The sequence below is a fragment of the Aquarana catesbeiana genome, linkage group LG05, assembly GCF_042186555.1.
Source record: "Aquarana catesbeiana isolate 2022-GZ linkage group LG05, ASM4218655v1, whole genome shotgun sequence".
NCBI classification, from domain to species: domain Eukaryota; kingdom Metazoa; phylum Chordata; class Amphibia; order Anura; family Ranidae; genus Aquarana; species Aquarana catesbeiana.
In genome coordinates this window covers 215,290,864-215,309,910 of record NC_133328.1, presented here as the reverse complement: position 1 = coordinate 215,309,910, position 19,047 = coordinate 215,290,864, and the positions used below count along the sequence as shown (strand labels likewise).

Genomic DNA, 19,047 nt, shown 5'->3' with positions numbered 1-19,047 from the left:
GATAAACACCATCCAAAGAAAGCTCTATTTGTGTGAACAAAATGATAACAATGTAATTTGGATACAGTGTTGCGTGACCGCGCAATTGTCATTCAAAGTGTGAGAGCGCTGCAAATTTGCCTGGGCATGAAGGAGTAAAAGTGCCCAGTAGGCAAGTGGTTAATATCACTTTTTATTTTTTACAGGCTGGCATTTTGTACAACTTTATTAGCAAGTGACAGATTTGCACTGAAGCCCACATCTAAGGAATGAATCTCGTCAGCATTCGGTCTAATGTAGGGAAGCAGTACGGTGGTGTATTTGGTGTGTATGAAGTAGAAGTGAGGTAAAGCCGCGCTCTTGTCACACTTCTTCTCACACAGACTTCCAGTATACTGCCTGGACCCCCCTCTCCTCTCCCTCCTTCCTGCTCCGTCCCTCCCCGCCTAGCTGAGGTGGGCGGCTCCGCTGAGTGGCTGAGCGCTAAGTGGGAGCTGGAATGCCCGGGAGGAGAGGGGTGGCGCCACACGTGTGTGTCTCCCTTCGCTGTGCATGTTCACCAGAGCACACACGGCTCCATTCACTGACACCTATTACCGGGCCGGCCACGGGGGACCGACACACACACACACTCACACACACAGACACTCACAGCCCACCTCCTCCTCCTCCTCACACACTTCCCACTCTCTTCTTCTCCAACTTCTGCCACTCCCTCCCTCCCCTCTCTTCTTCATTTGTGAGGAGGGATGGAGGAGACACCTCAGGGAGAAGAGTGAGTGTGCCACACACCCACCACATTGCCTCTAGGTGAGAGGAGCAACATCTGTACAACTTGGAGTGAGGGAGGAGGAGAGAGAGGAGAGAGAGGAGGAGAGAGAGGAGGACTGCGGGAGAACAGGAACATGCCAAAGTGAGAGAAAGAGAGGAGGAAGAGGAGCGGAGAGGAGAAAACTTTGGAAGGAAACGTGTGAGTATGAGCGGTATGTGTCACCGGGGGGGACATCCCACACAACCACCATCAGCCTCTCATCCGGGACATCGGACCTTCTTACTTCTATCATGGATGAAAAGTTAGAGAGAAAACTACATCGGAAATGTCAGGAGGAGGGAGGGAGGTACGGGGGATCGGATTACTACATCTCCACAAAGTCATGCAGGACAAGGAGCACTGTTCGGGGGGGGGGGGGACCCCTAGTCCCTACACTGGGGGGGACAGTCCATGGCAGGGACATGGAACAAGCCAAGGGATCAGTGTTCTGGGGTGACTCCTAGTCCTGACACTGAGGGGGACAATCCATGGCAGGGACATGGAGTAAGCCAAGGGATCAGTGTTATGGGGGGAGGGGTGACTCCTAGTCCTGACACTGAGGGGGACAATCCATGGCAGGGACATGGAGTAAGCCAAGGGATCAGTGTTATGGGGGGAGGGCAGACTCCTAGTCCTGACACTAAGGGGGACAATCCATGGCAGGGACATGGAGCAAGCCAAGGGATCAGTGTTATGGGGGGAGGGGGGACTCCTAGTCCTGACACTGAGGGGGACAATCCATGGCAGGGACATGAAGTAAGCCAAGGGATCAGTGTTATGGGGGGCGGGGGGACTCCTAGTCCTGATACTGAGGGGGACAATCCATGGCAGGGACATGAAGTAAGCCAAGGGATCAGTGTTATGGGGGGAGGGGGGACTCCTAGTCCTGATACTGAGGGGGACAATCCATGGCAGGGACATGGAGTAAGCCAAGGGATCAGTGTTATGGGGGGAGGGGGACTCCTAGTTCTGACAGGGGGGCAATCCATGGCAGGGACATGGAGCAAGCCAAGGGATCACTGTAATGGGGGGAGCAGATCAGGCAGAGGGACTTCCAGTTCTAATACTTGGGGAGAAACAGTCCATGGCAAGGAGCAAGCAAAGGACTTGGTGTTGTATAGGGGACATGGCAGGGACATGGAGCAAGCCAAGGGATCACTGCTACAATGGAGGGAGCAGTTTAGGCAGGGGTCCTAAGACTGGAGGGGGCAGTCCATGGCAGGCACAAGGAGCAAGCCAAGGGATCACCGTTATGGGGGGGGGGGTGCAGATCAGACAGCCCCCCCAGTCCTAACACTGTTGGAGGAAGGGCAGTCCATGGCAGGAGCAAGACAAGGGCTCAGTGTTGAAGTGGGGGAGAAGATCAGGAAAGGGGGACCCCAAGTTCAGACACCTTGGGGGAAAGCCTATTGCAGGGGCAAGGAGAAAGCCAAAGCCTTACTGTTATAGGGGGTGCTGATAGGCAGGGGGGACCCCCAATCTTGACATGGGAGGGACAGTCCATGGCAGGGACAAGGAGCAAGGCAATGGCTGAGTGTTATGGGGATGGGGAAGCAGGTCAGGCAGGGGGGACATTAAATCACCACACTGGGGGGTGACAGTCCATGGCAGGGGCAAGAAGAAAACCAAGAGCTGAGTGTTATGGCATGGGGGTTGCAGAGCCGACCTCTTATATTGATACTCGGGGACAGTCCATGGGGCAAGGGCAGGAGCAAGCTAAGGGCTCAGTGTTCAAGGGGGAAGCAGATCCACAAGAGACAACACCTCCAGTTCTGACACTTGGGGGGGGTCCATGGCAGGGACAAGAAGCAAGCCAAGGGCTCAGTGTTATAGAGGAGAATCAAATCAGACAGGGAGCACCTCCAGTCCTGACAATAGGGGAGGGGGCAGTCCATGGCAGGGACAGATCACAGCTGTGCTTACTAGAGGGAAGCCCCTTGGAAGGGAGAAGGTAGGAGCTTTCTGTGAGTGAGAATCTTTTGTTTTACAACACAAGAAGGGGAGAAGGAGAGCTGTGATTTCTGGAGAAGCATTAGTGGCTTCTGCTAACTTTGTCTGCAAACTTTTGTCCCAGACCTGTATTGAGATCTCTATAGCCACACGCTGCATGCTCATGTCTATTAGAATACACAGTCATGCTTTTGTTTACTTTTTTCAATTTATTTCCCTTTTTTTTATTTGATTTGGTTGTAGCTTTATGGTGGCTATACATAGAACGAGTTTATATATGATTATATTTTCAAGAGTTGTCCAATCAGAAATACGATAAAAAAACTGTAAGATCGTTTAATGCCACACACACTTATTGTGGCCGTGCATGCTTCAGTTTTGTTATGTGATCGATGTGCGATTCGATCAAGTTGAATTGGCATAAATTCCCTTCTGATCAATTAATCGACTAGGGTAGAAATGTATGAATGGTTTTGTATAGATCAGAAGCACTAAGATGCTTTGTTCATGAATTTAGTCATATTTTAAGCAATCAGGTTATGAGATTGCATGGTGGATACAGAGATGTGCTTGATAACTTCCAATCATATCTTCCAACTATTGATGGAAATCCACTTCCCAGTATGTGGCATATCGATCGAAAGGGTAATCGTCTATAGATCAATTATTTCTGTCGGGAGAGATCGATTGGAAAAGAAAAAGATCTTTTATTGAAGCGTGTAAGGCCGTCGTTAGTGTCCAACTGGAAATATGATTAGAAGAAGATTCGGCACACATTTAACAACCATATCGAATTATCTACTTTCCTTTGGTTGGATTTTGCAGTCAGAACAATCTCGATTGAATCGACTGAATCAATAGGTTTTGGTCAGAACTGATCAGTGACACAGTATGTATGTATCACATCTGTGAAGAATTGCTCCATCTGATCACCATCAGATCTGGACGCAGGTATTTTTTAGTAGGCCATGTACAAAGTGCATAAAGATCAGTAAATGTATGTAGCATTCAGATCTCAAAAATCAAATTAGAAAAAGGTCAGTGATTTATGCGTGTACACGTGTACGCACATAAACGCATGTGTGTATACGCTTAGGTACATGTACAGGCTGACACCTTTATTGCACATTTATAGATGGAGCATCCAGTCGTCTGTGCTAACTAGATCCCTAGTTTGTGTAGGTTCATTTTAAGGTGGTCCCTGACTGGTTTTCAACCCCTCCAAAGTTGGGTCAGTATACACAGACATTTGTTTTTGGCATCTGACATGCTTTTGTGACACATTCGGATTTGGAACCCATGCAGCGTTATTCACATATGAAGGAGGCAGATAATATGGAAACAATACAGAGGCAGGAAAGTCCTTATGTATAGTCATATAGTATATGTTTGATCTTCTCAAAGAAAATCTTTATTGAGAGCAACTGCCATTGCCAATCACCTTCTGCACAAAAAAAGTCTTAAGACTTGCAGAGCTAACATTGACTTTACCATGAGGAGCACTGAATTGCAGAACTTTTAAAGCATCCCTCCGTGGAATTTTGGGTTCCCTCGCAGCTGGCCATTGTGCCCTTAAATCCACCACTGTTACGATTTGCCCCAGACATATTCAATGAACTGGGAATTATATTGAGCAATTTTAAGTTCTAGGCGCCCAAATGTAAGTTTGAAGAACAATTAGTGTGTGGTTACTCATCTCATAGAGTGCTGCTCCCTCCCCGTGTCTCTAAGGACAGTGCAGAGCTCAACTTCTACGGAGCATTTCTTGGCTGATTTTCAAAGTGTCCTGACTCCCAAAGTTAGCTACATGCCAGCCTTGTGCTGGCTGAAACTTTGTATCTTTAACACAGTCCTCCCACATCTGGACGCTGGAGGGAGGGAACCCACATGCAGCTCTCTTCCTTACTGAGACTCTCACCAGAAGCACTTCTCAGTCCCAGATTAGTTGACTTTCCAGCTGCCTGGCTGATGTGATTGCAAATGAATACAAAGAACTTTGAAACTTCCCTGATACTTTCTAGCCTTATAGATCAGATCTGAACGTTAGCCATAACGTTGTGGTTTTTAGCTAGCTAGAAGAGCGCTTTACTAACAAAGCAACTAGGAGAAAGTTGTGCAGCAGTTTTATAAGTGTTTTGATATATTATAATACACTGGGATCATATGTTATTGTGGTTTAGAAGGAGATGTGGGATTATTTTATTTCATATGCAGCATTTTGTATTTTATTACTCTTGTTTTTAATGGAGCAAAACATGTATACTTGCTAATCCTACTAAAAAATAAAGATAGGCTTTAGGTCCATTTATTAAAATAGTTTTTGGCTGGTAGAATGGCCAGGCATTTTTGGCAGGGGGCAAACAAGGACTCTAGGCTAGATGAATCATGCCAGACACTCACTTTCTCCAAGAGGAGAGAGAAAGGGAAGAGAAAGAGGTAAAGTAAATACACGGAACACCACAAACCAGACCGGATTAGCTGATCTACACCTTTTAAATAAATAGCTTTGAGAGACAGAATGGGAGTAAAGCGGATGCTGGGGTTTTTGGTGGCATATGTACTTACTCTGTTTACCCACTTGCTCTTTTCAGACTGAAGTGGATAACAAATGGAGTTCAGTGTGAGGCTAATAAAACTTAACACAGGCAGAGGCATAAAGTTTAGCAGCTTTTGTGCGAGGAGGATCAGCATTGATGTGAGAGCATGGGATTAGTGAATTAGCACAAAATAGCTGATTTACTGTTGTCATGTATGGCTTTTAAACATAGATATGTTCTTTACATTTTACACCCTTTCCAAGAAATATGAACTAAACACATACCATGGGTTATTTCAACTTTTTTTTCTGGTTTTATACCTTTATCAGAATAGCTGGAATTCTGAAAAATAACTGCAAACATTAACACTTAACCATGAATGTCCGAATTATTAAGTGTAGCATGCTGATAGGATAATGAACAGAGCCAATCATATAAAAGGAAATAGACTTTGATGTTTTTGCAAAAGTTGCCAATTTTTGTTGATGTTCTAGAGAACGTATAGTAGCTCTGATGTTTGGAAACAAAATTCTTACAAAAGACAATCTTCCAGTTCTGACTTGCTTAGTGTTCTTGAAAGGGTTAAAGAAAATTAGCAAACACAATTTAAAGAGGGCGCCAGTCTCTTTTTTTTTTTCTTTTGCATGGCCAGCCTGTGTAATTGGAAACATGGAATTCATTCATCTTCCAAGATTCATGGTTTTGTTTGCTTATTTGGAGATTAATAATTGGAATGTGAACAGCTCTGCCCATGATATTCATTTGCAGGTTTTTTTTTTTCTTAATGGAATTGCTTTATAATTTAGAAAGGTGCCACACTGATTGGCTTTATAATTATTTCATTTAGGCGCTTTATTAAAAATTAACAGTGGCCTCGCAGTTTCTAAATGAACATTGTCAAGATTATTTTGACTGAGGGAATAGGCAAACTGAAAAAAACCTCAACTCTTTTCCAAAAACCTGACATGTAAAATAACTTTTTACAAGCAATTGGCATTTAAAATATATTACATTTTTTTTTCAATATTGAAAAATTATTATTTGAATTTGTGGACAAAATAAATAGTATTCAATAAGGTGTAATATACTAGTGTTCTAAAACAAGGAGGCAGTAGTGCTGAACTTGTGTATTTCAGATTTAAATAATTCAGCACATTATTTAAAATTCCCATTTTCCTTAAGCTGTAATTCTTTGTAACATTTTGTGTACATTTTATATGGCGAATTTGTATTCAAGTTCAATAGTTGATTAAAACATTTGTGGTAAATTTGCCACCCCTGAAGGGGAATTCATTGAATTTTTAGTATAAAATATACGTGAAAATGTACAAATGTTACAGTATATCTTTCAAACATTAATAGAGTTGATATGTATGCATTATAATATAAATTATTAGATGTACAAGGTGTGTAGAAGAGTCTGAAAAGAACGTGTATTTTACATGGCCATCAAGTCTTTGTAGTTTGATTTTCTATTTTATTAAAAGTTTGTGTGCTAGTGGAAGCGTGAGGCAGCCAGAGAATAAGTGTCATAAATAATAATTGAAAATTACCTTAAATTGTGATTGTTAGATCCTCTAGGCTACATAAGACATTTCTATAAGTTAAGGTGTTTTAAATCTCTACCTGAAGCTACATTTTTGAAAAGAGGAAATAGATTTGTTAAAGTTGGATGAAATGCACTTATGTGGCTTTGCTGCTAAATCCATTTTATAGATTGTCATTTGATTTGCTTAAAATGTGGTCCAGTGCTGAAGGGGTTAATTAAACCAATTTTCCACAATGACAGCTTTGGTGATGTCCTGCAGTCCTTAGGATTGCAAGTTACAGGTCATGTTTTGAACTGGCTAGGTATTGCATGATTGAAGGGATTAATCAGTTTCCATGTTAAAGGCAAAAAGAAAAAAAAACTTTAGTGTTTTTAGAACCCCTAGAATTAATCAGACAGAGGGGTCCTTTGCAGGTTCCTTCTCCTGCTGTCAAGGCCTACAAGACTTCACTCAAGAGGGTTATACTTCCTCATGCTCATTAAGGCTCTGAAAATCTAAAAGAAAACAACACAACAAAACACTTTCCCCTCTTGCATGACAACGAGCTTGCTGTGCTTTAAACTAAAATACAATGGACAAGAGGAGGTAGTGTAAACCAACAGGGTGCCTAATATAAACTTTCCCAATACTTCCAGCAGACCTATCATCACTATACTTTCTACAGGTATTGGAGCTGGACCGAGGAAAAAAAAAATCTTATGTAGCCTAGCAAGGACTTTCAATGAAATTTCACACTTTGATGATTCCCCCCCTTTCTTCTTTTCTTGCGTCTAACTTTGATATATTGACAGCAAAAGGAGCTCGCAAAGCTTTTATATAGCCTGAGCGGCAATGCTAAGCAGCAGTCAAACGTCTCCATGCATTTGTGTTTAAGTGCAGAAGAAATAGCATGTCTGTGGGCAGCAGAGGTTCTTATCTACTCCCTAATCCCAAGTCCCTGAAAACCTTGAGGGCATGCCTCAGATCTCGCTGAAATCATTGTAGACTTGCACAGTTTGCAGATTAAATATGCTATGTGTTCCTGGCCCCAACAACAGTTTTATGAGCCCACTAAGCTTCCGACTTTAAGATCACTTTCTGAAGATTTTAGGACCCGCTATAGGCAGTGATGTTTGCAATAAGTGGCCCTTGTTAATTTCAAGAAGCTTTGGATACATCATTCTTGACAGAGGAGGACCTGCCAAAATACAAGTTTTCGAATCACATGTCTTATTATGCAAAGGGAATGCATAATACACAAAGGCCTTGATGGATTTGATGCCTCTATTATAGGTTTGCGGAGGAATGCTGCAGTTACATGTGCTCTCGCTCACATCTGATTAGTGTTTAAACCAGTGTGAAAATAAAATGACACAGAAATGGAAATTTCATTTCACAAGCACATAATAATGCAAAGCACATTTATAGGTATCATTTACTCCAACTTTAAAGCCTGATCTCAAATATATCTGTTTTCTCTTTTAAGCCAGCACTCAGCATGTAAAAGGGAAAAGAATGTGCCATCTTTAAATCATAACTTATGCGCAGGTTTCAGGGAAATCTTTGCATTCAATGGAATGGTCGCCAAAGAAATTCAGGTGGTAATGTAGAAGGCATAACTTGGATAAACACAATAATAGCTTGAGTTTTATCTATCTATCTATCTATCTATCTATCTATCTATCTATCTATCTATCTATCTATCTATCTATCTATCTTCCTCTTGACTTTTTAAAGAGAATAATATAGACACACACATATTATTATATATTATGTTATATTATTTTATGTTCATGTATGTGTTTCTTTTTATTTAAAGTGAACATGCTAGAGGACAAGGGAGAATCATTACAACAATTTGATAGAAATCAGTGTAAAGCCACTATAGTTTAATTTTCAGTTAATAACTTAACCTTTGTATACACTGAGGAAAGTTAGAGGATTGATCGTGATTGCTTTGAAAGCTTCAGATTAGGCTGACCATACAGTACACAATTTTCTTCTTCATTTTCCTTTATATTTACCTTCAACTATGTAGTGCAAGGGCCTGCCTGCTTGTGTACAGATAGAAAGTGTTTAGGTTTGACCTCATATTATATGGTTTTGGTAAATCTAAAGGAACATTGTACAAGAAAAGTGTATACTGTATGGCCAGCCTTATTATTAGAGTATCAGTTCAGAGAAGAACATTATGAATATTGTTATACTTACCATGTATTACAGACTGACAGTTTTTTTTTTTTTTACTGTGAAGCACTTATGTAATAAGCAGACATCTGCAAGCCAAACTTTAATTTTTAGTGTACTAACAAACTTTTTAAGGCTGGTCAACCATGGTAGGAGCATTGTCACAAAAATAATCAAGCCCAAATAACCTTTGGCATATTTTATGTTTTAAAATTTGCAAATGGACATATTTGAGATTGTATTTGTAGTTTAGCCTGCTCACCTGTTCACTTTTTGCAAGCATGTTATATGTCCAAGTATACAAATATGCTCATACCTATTGACAATGTAATCCTGCATCCTTGATTCTTGGTAGAAGTCAACATACTGGTTGCAAAAAAAAAAAAAATTAAGAGCGGAAGCTTCTTAATAGCCCTCAAGTAAATTATCTTAGTAAATCTACCCCCTTGTCTAATCACAGGATAATCATGCTGGTGCTTGACATGGCAGCCCCTCCTTTTATAAATGTGGTGTGAGTCCATTAATTAGAAGCGAAAAAAGTCATATCCTATTTCTAAACAATAACATGTGTCAGCTCATTACCCACGAGATCCGAGCCAATATTGTGCTCAAAGGTTGTTTAATGAATGGAAATGTGAAAGTCCATTTGTCAAGGTAGTACAAGGTTCCTGTTAGTTTTCAACCCCCAAATTCATTGTCTGCACGGCCTAGTCATTAGTCATCTGTGTATTAGTACTGCCCTCAGGCAGCCCAGCCCCGTACTACTTCACACCAGCATGACTTTGAAAGCATACTGTACTGACTTGTAGAATTACTGCTGTTATTTCCGCCTAACTGGGTCCAAGGTAAGTCCCCTCCCCACCTTATCACTCAACATAATCCTCCTTTTCTGCTCAGCTGCTATCTGTGGCTTTAAGGGAATTCACCATAGCCTTTCCTTGTAGGTCTCATCCTCTCTGCTTTGTTGTCATAATTATTGTGTTGGTATTAAAAGTATCTGGTAGTTGTAGAATATTTTATAATGAAGACAAACCAAGGTGAACTCTTGCATCCATTCACACTTTTAACTGTCTTTCCTCATTAGCACAGATGTGCTGAAAGGGTTAAACAAGAATATCTGGAAAGAAATCTGAGATGCACTGAATTAAGAATCCTTAAATTATCTGTGCATTTTCACAAATGCAAAGCCTTTCCATTACATTTTTGTATCAGGTTCTTTAGCTCATGTGCAGAATGTTTTAATCAGATGAACTCTAGCTTTGCTTTGGCTGTGCAGAGACATTTATTTTTAAGTGAAAACGTACAGGGCAAGTAAGTAACTTACAAAACATATGGTTTGAGACATTTGGCAGTTTTCGACCACAAATGTTTATAAACGACGTTCTTTGGAAAAGAGAGGACAGCTGTAGGATTCTCTGTTCGCCGAAAGTGTGATCTGCCATGTAAGCTCCATTTTACTGATATTTTACAAACTGCACACGTCAAATGTCATCTAAATGCAACTTTTTATGGCATATCAGTTTGAGTGCTGACAAAACGATTGGCTAGTGTTTTATATAATAAGAGTTTATATTCATTGTATATTTTGGTCAGGTGGTTTGAAATCAAGCACCATTAATACTATACATTAATAGCTTGTTGTATGCACTGGAGATACATTCATAGCTAAGAGTTTTATTAAGTGAACTAATCACTGACCCCTGTTTCAACTCATATTAGTAGCGTTAAGCTGCCCATACATTATACAATTTTTTTTGTTCAATTTCCTTTACATTTATTACCAACTTTGAAGTGCAAGGACCTCCCTGATTGCATGCAAATTGAAAGTGTTTAGGTTTGACCTCATATTATATGGTTTTGGTAAATCTAAAGGAAAATTGTACCAGAAAATTGTATAATATATGGCCAGCTTAAGTTCTAAGTAAATGATTTAGAAGAAAATTTGTGCTTGTGTTTTTGTGTGTTTGAATGTGTGTGATTTTATTGTGAGGTGCATGTTTACCATTAGGGTAGGATTATTCAAGAATTTTGGTATATTTTTAATGGGACTTAATACATACACTTATTTGGGCATTAAGTTCTTATTCAATGCATTGCATTTAAGTAATGAGGAACCCTAAGGTTTTGAAAATAACAAGAATGATTACCGCTATTCTGATGCAACTTCTCTTATATTTTCAAAACTGGGTTGAATCATTTTTATTCTAAACTGCAAACACTTTGTATATTTGTTTTTAGGGGAAAATTCTGTTGGTTGCTTATTTCCCTGAATCTGATTTCAGTTTTTGGAAGTGAATACACACTAAAAATGACTAATTTACTAAATTATAATAATAATATTCTCTGTTCTGTTTTTAAGTTATGCTGAAGCAAAGGAGGCCGCTTTGTAGCCTCATCATATGAATCATCTCCATCAGCCCTCTGTATATATTTTTCCTGAAGAATATGATTTATAAATGCCTTTTTTCACACCCACTATATATTTCATTGCAAGGAGGCTTACTCACTGGCCTTTTTTGTAAGCCAAATTTTAGGACAGGCCCTTGGAAACAAAATTTTACTTGATTGTTGTGTTCCAGACAAAATCTCACAATTTCACTAATCTATATATTTTGTTTTTAAAAATAGTAACGAGAACATATTTGTGATGAATATATGGGAAGTTAAAATCACACAGTTATTTAAGAAGAAACAGTCACTAATGCTTCATAGTAAGAGAGTTGTCAACTGTCCCTCATTCATAGGGCACTTCCAACCAAGCTTTGGAGACATGTTTGGTATAGCACCAATACATTTAATGTTTTTCATTTTGTATCATTTTTCTTTTAATCATAACTTTAAAAAAAATGTAATTAAAATATATACTGCAGCGAGTTTGTGGTGTGCCATTCTCTCCTAAAGCAGCGTTGACAGTAACTTATTTGGATTACATTGCTTCATCACTGCTATGTCATGTTAACATTTTTGAAATGTTGGCTTCTACGCTAAAGTGTTTGGCATACTTTTATATAAATATCCATCAATAGATTGCTAATACTCTACAAAGCATGCCATTTTCTAATAGAGAAGATAATCCGAGCTGTAGGCATATCATCATGAATACATGTTGTACATGCTGACTACACACAGTTTGTGCAGTCCTTGGGTATGGGATGCTGATGGTGTTTCATTTGATCTGTACAGGGAACACAGTGCTAGTGTCAGTTACAGCTAGTTTATAGCTATGTTTTGAAAAAGATACACAGTGAATGAGAAATGACATATGTAGAAATGTGTTCTGAAGTGAAGGGTAACTAGGGTTTGGTAGGCACCATAAGGTGATTTGTTTTGTTTTCCTTGTTTCAGTCAGCCTTCTGTTATCTCATCAAATATCCCACTTCTGGAGTATGGGAAGAATAGATGTGTCTCCAGCACCCTTTTTACAATTGAGCACTGGACACCCGAACTACCTACTGTAAGATCCAACAGCTGATATGTGGTGGCATTCCTAAATACAGATATTCAAAGATTATGCATTTGCCAGACTTTGAGTAACTTTTGTGGTATCAATAAGCATGATATGTCTTCTTTTGGGGCCTACTATAAAGCAGCTACTGTGGCATTATAATTTAGGCTACATTCACACCTCCTTATTTATTTATTTTATTTATTTCAGGTACTTATATAGCGCCGTCAATTTACGCAGCACTTTACATATATTGTACATTCACATCAGTCCCTACCCTCAAGGAGCTTACAATCTAAGGTCCCTAACTCACATTCATACATACTAGGGACAATTTAGACAGGATCCAATTAACCTACCAGCATGTCTTTAGAGTGTGGGAGGAAACCGGAGCACCCGGAGGAAACCCACGCAGGCACAGGGAGAACATGCAAACTCCAGGCAAGTAGTGTCATTTCTGGCCACTGAAACTCTGCATCCAGGGCCGATCACTCGATCACTGCAGGTGCTTTTATTGGGGCTGCCTCCTGCAGCTGATCATAGGAAACCCCCCACCCCCACCCCACACACATTGATTTTCTTGCATCTGCTTGCTGATGGCAAGAAACGCAGATGTGAATGTACCTTACTGCAATAAAAATGAGAAATATGCACAGAACTGTGTTGTGGGAATGCCCAGTCTGTCTTCCTTCTGCCTAAAAGTGGGAGTTTTTTAATGCCAGCTGTATATATGCAAATGAGGCTCAGAAGAGGTGGGGCTATGGAGCCAAATACATTTAACCCTATTGCAATTGTTGTAACCATCCTGGGAACATCTCTCTCAGCAGTCACCTAAATTTGTGTTTACAGGTCACCTTAAAGCAGGGTGGATTTGATTTAAATCAAGTCAATTTAAATCACTAGTAAAAAAGCTTCATTTAAATCAACTCGATTTAAATCATAATTTTTAAACAGCAACTGTCATCTCTGCTCCGCAGCGGCTCCTCCTCTGACTCGCTGTTGACTCACCGGCAGTCCCATTCACTGTCTGTTGGACAAAAGTCCATGCATGCTCGGAATCAAGTATGAGCCAGAGATATAACTAGCGTTCGTAATGGAGATATCATGTGTGTCTTGTACGTCACTACGTTCGTAATTGTTGTCCAACATTGGTGTAACAATGTGTATGAAAGACAAGTTGGAGCCAACATTCTTCTAACAAAAATCCACAGTTTTGTTGTCGGAAAGTCCAATCGTGTGTACGGGGAATTAGAATTAGGGGTAAAGTTGAGTTTAAGGGCCAGTAATGGACTATTTCTTTTTTCAGTGTTATTTTTTTTTTTCTGTTTTTTTATATTTGAAGTCTGTGATGTGTAACCTTCATTCTTTTCTGTATCACATATTACATTAAAACTTCCAAGCTTCTGTGTTTAGAAATAGTAAGAAGCTTGCAGTGGGTGTGTTTAGGACTAGCTCTCCTGTATCGCAAGCAGGGGATCCAAGATCACCAGATTGTCAACAAAAGGAAGTAGGTAAAGCAGTGCACAATTGCAATACTTACAGCAGAGCTCCAGTCTGAAAAAACAGTAGCTGCTGACTTTTATGATAAGGACACTTACCTGTCCAGGGATCCCACAATGTCAGCACCCTGAGCCGATTTTTCATTTGTATTAATGCATTGTAAGTAGGGGAAACTGGCAGTGAACCCTTCAGGCTTCACAGCCGGTTTCCTACTACCCATGCGTGTCACACTGCGCTTTCTGAATGGTCCTAACATCTTCTGGGACTTGTGTCCCAGAAGGCAGCGGAAGGAAGGAGGAGGGGTTAGAAATCCTCATAGATCGCCACAGCGATCTTACCCAGAAGTGGGAGTGGGTACCTGTCAAAACCAAAGTGCCAAATTTGGTAGTGGGGGGCTGTGGGGGAAGGTGCGAACAAGCGGAGCTTCCCCTTTTGGGTGCAGCTTTGCTTTAAGGGTCCATTCAGATTAATGTACTGTCTTGTACCTGACCTAAATGAAATAAGAACAAAACTATGCAGACTATGGTGTTGATTTACTAAAACTGCAGAGTGCAAAATCTGGTGCAGCTGTGCATGGTAGCCAATCAGCTTCTAACTTCAGCTTGTTCAATTAAGCTTTGACAATAAAACCTGGAAGCTGATTGGTTTCTATGCAGAGCTGCACCAGATTTTGTACCACCCAGTTTTAGTAAATCAACCCCTATGTGCCTAAATATTTTTCAGGCTTTATTTTTCAGTGTGTGATTGGAGAGCTGCCTTTAACCTCAGCTATTTACCAAAACATATTTAAGCTATAATTATATAATGGATATAGGCTAAAAGTGCACACTCTCAGGTTTAATTTGAGAGTATGTACATCAAAATCGGAGGAAGGGTTTAGGAATTACAGCTCTTAAGATTAGCCATCCCCTTTTCAAGGGACCAAAAGTAATTTGACAATTGAATCAAAAGTTGTTTCATGGCCAGTTATGGGCTACTCCTTTGTTATTTCTTCATCAATTAAGCAGGTAAAAGGTCTGGATTTTATTCTAAGTGTGGTATTTGCATTTGGAATCTATTGCTGTAAACCTACATTATGTGTTCAAAGGAGCTGTCCATGCAAGTGAAACAGGCCGTTGTAAGGCTTCAAAAATGAAACAAATCCATCAGAGAGATAGCAGCAACATTAGGAGTGGCCAAATCAACAGTTTGGTACATTCTGAGGAAAGAAGAACACACTGGTGAGCTCAGCAACATGAAAAGGCCTGGACTTCCACAGAAGACAACAGTGGTGGATGATCGCAGGATCCTCTCTATGGTAAAGAAAAACCCATTCACAACATCCAGACAAGTGAAGGACACTCTCCAGGACGCGGGCTTATCATTGTCAAAGTCTACAATCAAGAGAAGACTTTACAAGAGCAAATACAGAGGGTTCACCAGAAGGTGCAAACCATTCATAAGCCTGAAGACCAGAAGAGCCAGATTAGACTTTGCCAAAAAACATTAAAAAAGCCAGACCAGTTCTGGAAAAACATTCTTTGAACTGATTAAACTAAGATTAATCTGTACCAGAATGACAGGAAGAAAAAAGTGTGGAGAAGGCTTGGAACAGTTCATGATCCAAAGCACACAATGTCATCTGTAAAACATGGTGGAGGCAGTGTGATGGAATGGGCATGCATGGCTTCCAGTGGCACTGAGTCATTGGTGTTTATTGATGATGTCACAGAAGCAGCCGGATGAATTCTGCAGTGTTTAGAGATATGCTGTCAGCCCTGATTCAGCAAAATGCAGCAAAGTTGATTGGACGGCGCTTCACAGTACAGATAGACAATGATACAAAACACACTGCAAAAGCAACCCAGGAGCTTTTGAAGGAAAAGAAGTGGAAAATTCTGCTGTTTCGTTTTAATTTTATTCTGGTAACATACAGAGCAAAAGGTATGAAAATTGTGCCCGTGTCCAAATATATATGGACCTAACTGTATATGTGGGGTCTTGGTGGGTAGGCATTAGCACTGAGAAGCCGCATATATGCGGCCCTATGTCAACACATTTCTGTGCTGAGTGCGAGCTCCCTGCACGCACCCGCCGCAGTAACCTTCTGGTACTGGAAAGCTCCTAATGCCTACTTGCAATCGATAGCTTTCTGATCGTGTGACCACTTTGAATGACAATCACAGCGGTCACATGATTGGAATGCCGCCTCCCAACATTTAGAACCTCTTAAAGGGCCAGGAGGCGGTGGCAGGCAGGGGTTAATTTTTATGTGTATTATCTTGCTCCTTTAAGGGAATTAGTTATCCCCATACTTTTCAGGTTAGGATGCCCTCAAATGCAGATTACTTAAAGTTATGCTGGGGAAACAATCCACATAATAATTTCCTATATCTCTTGTGTATTTCTACTGATAGATTTGTTTGAGTTTCTGGGTCTGCGCACCTGCTGTGGCTATTGTATGGACTCAGAACTAAAAATTCACTTATGGATAGAAAGCTAAAATGTGAGCTATTTTGCATTCTCTATTACAGTAGCATGTGTGCCACCCCAACTAGAAATATACAATATAAACTATATCAAATAGGAACACTTAAATGACGATTTGCATAATTCACAAATTTGACTGCTGTAGCAACACATTAATTGGTATCACTCTTTTATTTTTTGGAAGTGTCAACTGTCTAGGATACATAGTGAGTGATCCAGCACAGTCTGGTAATCAATAAAACAACCATTGGGCAGGCGTTTAATAGTAAAAGATGTTAAAAGCAGACACCACTAAAATAAAGAATGCTTATGGATGCTTACCAGTCACTTGAAGAATAAGCAGATACTAGGTGCTTTATCTTACTATGCACATAATCTACCTTTGCATGGGCAGTATCACCATGTCCCAAAACTGAGAAGCACCTGTGCTTAATTTTACTGTTACAAGTATGTATATGTAAAGTCAAAAACAGCTGACTAGTGAAGTTTGTCTATATGTTCTTGAACAGGTATTCATTGTCATTTTAATTTGGCTCCAACATAAATCAGTACATACACAATTGTGTGCATATGTGTAGAGAGATGATATTGATTTACATGAAATGATGGATAGGTCTCATTCTGAAGATGCGTTGGGAACATGATAACCACAAAGGGTCTTTTATTGAGCCAAGTGTTGTATTGACTAAATTATTCATCATTGCAAATCAAATACACTGGCATGTACATGTCTTCAGCTTTTATTTAAATGTGCATTAGTTTATTTGCCATGTTCGGAAATGCAAATTAGTAATTGCTTATTCTGTACATATACACCTGTTCTGTTGAAGTGAACAAAACGTCCCCCACAGATTTTTTTGTTGTAGCATTGAAGTAACTGAAAGTGAATACCAACTGTTTAACTTAACTCCAGTGAAAACTTTTTAAAGCTTTGCATAGAGTGGAAATGGGGTTAAAAGCTCTAGTGGGTATTTATTGCTATTATATTTATTCCCCGCTTTTGTCCCTATCTCTGGGAGTGGTCGTGAGAAAGCACTTTTTTTTTTTAAATAACAAACATGTCATAATCACCTGCTCTGTGCAGTGGTTTTGCACAGAGCAGCCTGGGTTGTCATCACCCCAGGCAAGACAAGTAATTTGCGCCCCTAACCCACGGACATTTATCGCTCCCTAAGTCCCTTCCACTCGTACAGTATTAAAACCCCTTATGATACATTTTAGGACAGGCATGTCCAAAGTCCGGCCCGCGGGCCAATCGCGGCCCGCGGTCCGGTTTCGGACGGCCCGCCTGGTAATTTTGACATATATATCTTTTGTGGCCCCCAACGAATCCCCGAGCGCCGGGGGCCATAAAAGATAGATATGCTGGCTGCCTTGGAGGGGGCGGGACAAGCGCCGTACAGGATACAGGAGAATTTCCTGTTTACACGGCGTCCTGTGTAAAAGGAAGTCCCGTCTCCTGCGCTGCCATTGGACAATTGTTTTGTCCATCATAGGAGGCGGGACTTTCAATTAAAGAGGCCGCCGTGTAAACAGGAATTTCTCCTGTATATCTGTTGGCGCTCGTCCCGCCCCCTCCCTGTCTCCTCCAAGGCTGCAGATGGACATGAATCAGGCTGCACTGACAGCAATGGTGAGTCTGCATTCATGTCAATGTGGTGGGGGCTGCCGTATTTATGTCAATGTGGTGGGGGCTGCATTCATGTCAATGTGGGGGCTGCATTCATGTGAATGTGGTGGGGGCTGCATTCATGTCAATGTGGGGGCTGCATTCATGTGAATGTGGTGGGGGCTGCATTCATGTGAATGTGGTGGGGGCTGCATTCATGTCAATGTGGGGGCTGCATTCATGTGAATGTGGTGGGGGCTGCATTCATGTCAATACGGTGGGGGCTGCATTCATGTCAATACGGTGGGGGCTGCATTCATGTGAATGTGGTGGGGGCTGCATTCATGTCAATACGGTGGGGGCTGCATTCATGTCAATACGGTGGGGGCTGCATTCATGTCAATACGGTGGGGGCTGCATTCATGTCAATACGGTGGGGGCTGCATTCATGTCAATGTGGGGGCTGCATTCATGTGAATGTGGTGGGGGCTGCATTCATGTCAATGTGGGGGCTGCATTCATGTGAATGTGGTGGGGGCTGCATTCATGTGAATGTGGTGGGGGCTGCATTCATGTCAATGTGGGGGCTGCATTCATGTGAATGTGGTGGGGGCTGCATTCATGTCAATACGGTGGGGGCTGCATTCATGTGAATGTGGTGGGGGCTGCATTCATGTCAATACGGTGGGGGCTGCATTCATGTCAATACGGTGGGGGCTGCATTCATGTCAATACGGTGGGGGCTGCATTCATGTCAATACGGTGGGGGCTGCATTCATGTCAATACGGTGGGGGCTGCATTCATGTCAATACGGTGGGGGCTGCATTCATGTCAATGTGGTGGGGGCTGCATTCATGTCAATACGGTGGGGGCTGCATTCATGTCAATACGGTGGGGGCTGCATTCATGTCAATACGGTGGGGGCTGCATTCATGTCAATACGGTGGGGGCTGCATTCATGTGAATGTGGTGGGGGCTGCATTCATGTGAATGTGGTGGGGGCTGCATTCATGTCAATACGGTGGGGGCT

The 19,047-nt window shown here is 41.3% G+C and overlaps 1 protein-coding gene across 3 annotated transcripts in view; it reads left to right on the top strand.

Moving 5' to 3' along the window:
* The first annotated feature begins 436 nt into the window (after positions 1–436).
* GLI3 (GLI family zinc finger 3) overlaps positions 437–19,047 on the top strand; it is a 381,269-nt gene continuing 362,658 nt past the window's right edge. Inside the window, exons 1-2 of one of the 3 annotated variants that reach the window (XM_073630539.1) lie at positions 437–949; positions 12,339–12,447. The gene's annotated coding sequence lies outside the window, so the exon portion shown is untranslated. Of the gene's footprint in view, positions 963–12,338; positions 12,448–19,047 lie in introns of all 3 variants that reach the window. The other 2 variants (XM_073630540.1, XM_073630538.1) reach the window with 2 other exon arrangements.